Consider the following 2076-nt stretch of genomic DNA (forward strand, 5'->3'; position numbering starts at 1 on the left):
TGTGTGGTGGGGTGTACTCTGTAGATTGAGCCAAGGAAACACAAAAAACTACTAAGTAAAAAAAGCTGTAAAACATGGGAAAATAGGATTTAAAATGCATAATTATAGAGTATCTGTGTTCTTGAGAATGCTGTTTTTATGTGGGATTAGATTGTGTTATTTTGATCTTTTGGGGCAACCTTTTTTTCTCTCTCTCTCTCTTTTTTTTTTTTTAAATGCTGCAACAGGGAACTTTCCTCTGTTCTTTTATACCTCAGTGTCTTTTACATCTTCAGCATCTTTTCTTAATCCTAGAAGTTGTGGCTGTGGCTTGCTAGCCAAGAAAAGCAGACCATTTATATTTTAGGGTATATAATCTTATTTCTTTTAAGGGAACAGGTGTGTGTATGTATGTGTGTTTCTTTTAAAGCCATCTTGCACCCAAGAAGTTGAGTGAGAAATGACACACCACCTCCCAGAGAACCTTTTACTTTCAAAACACTTTGATTTCTAAAAGATAGATGTAGCTCAGGATTTTTGATGAAAAAAGTATTCTCAAATTATTCTTATTTTGCTGTTGGTTATAGAGTTAAAATGGAAGGAAGAAGAAAATTACGCATTCTCAGAGAGAGGGTTTTCAGACATGGGCTGATTATGGACATGAATGGTGGGGGGAGTGTATACAGAGCACCCAGAAGAAGCCAGGTACCCCCTAACTAGGGACTCTGCAGGAAGGGCCAGGAGTGAATGTTATTCTGTAGGGCTAGGAGTTTCCTTTTTCCTAAGAAGAATAGACAAAGAAACGAACTTTTAACTTACAAGCACAATTTTTTCCTGCTTTGGAAGTTCAGGGAAATAGAATGTTTGAACCTCAAATTAATAGGACAGCCCATGCCCACACCCTCTGCTCGGGTCACTTTTGCAGAATCGTTTGCACCCGAGCCATGCTGTAGGGCCTTATGGTTAACGTGAATTTTCTCCCCCAAGGCCTTTGAATGTAACAAATCTGTAAACGAAATCACCCCAACCTAACATGTAGGATGTCATATCTTCTTAAACCTGTAACTCGGTACCAAAGAATGAATATATTAAGCAAGGCTGCCCCCAGAACTGTGGGATGGCATCTGTGTCACTTTACAGGATCTACTGGTTGTAGGCTGGACTTGTGTACAAAACTTTGTGCTTCTGGGCATCATCCTGTCTTTGAAGTGAAAGCAGATATAACCGATGCCCTGTTTCTCAGAACTCAGATGGGTTCCTGCTTTCCCCAGCCTTCAATGGAACCAAATTCCCGAGTAAGGCTCCTCAGGGAAAAGAGGTGCTCTAAGCCCAGTGATGGCTTACAGGGGAGACCTCTTGTTTAAACAGAAAGACAAATGGATCAGTTTCTACTCTTGTATAAGAGAAAGTTCTATTGCAAAGATGGATGTAGTTTTAAATGAACAGAATAAATAGACAAATGGAGCCATTTGCTTTTGTCATCCCAATAGAAAGGAGATGATAAGGACAATGTGACAAGTCAATCAAATTGCTTTTCCCATCTACCTCTTGGACGTTTAATTTTTACTAGGTCAGGCTACCCTGTCTCTTCCCATTGCTTTAATTCTAGGGTTTCTAAGTAACCAAGATCCGGGCAGAAGGGAGGGTGTTCCATCTTGCAAAGGAGCCCTGCATGCTGAAAAGTTGAAAAGTAGCTTCAGATGGCTCTCAGCTGCTGCCTTACAGGGAGGGAAGGAATTAGGGAATCTTGATAGAAGCTCCTTTTCTTTTTTTTGAAAAGTCTAATAGTGAATCCTTCCCTGATGTGTATTCAATTGCCTTTTTGCTACTAAGCTCTAATTTCTTTGACTAGTAAAGAGTTAATATAGTTAAGCTTTTTTGCTGGGGTGTTTTTTTTTGTTTTTTTTTTTTTTTGGAGCAACTTGGTGCTGATCTTTCTTCCCTCTCCCCAAAAGCCCAACAAATCACCCTTTAAATACTAAAGACAACTGGTTTTAAATGCTTAGAAAAACATTTTTTTTTTTTAATTGAGGGAATGGATCTTGATAAAAATTCTCGGAAATGTACATCGTGATCATGTCTAGGATAAGTTATTTC

Source organism: Otolemur garnettii, unplaced genomic scaffold, assembly GCF_000181295.1.
Source record: "Otolemur garnettii isolate 467f Iridium unplaced genomic scaffold, OtoGar3 scaffold00002, whole genome shotgun sequence".
Classification (NCBI taxonomy): Eukaryota; Metazoa; Chordata; class Mammalia; order Primates; family Galagidae; genus Otolemur; species Otolemur garnettii.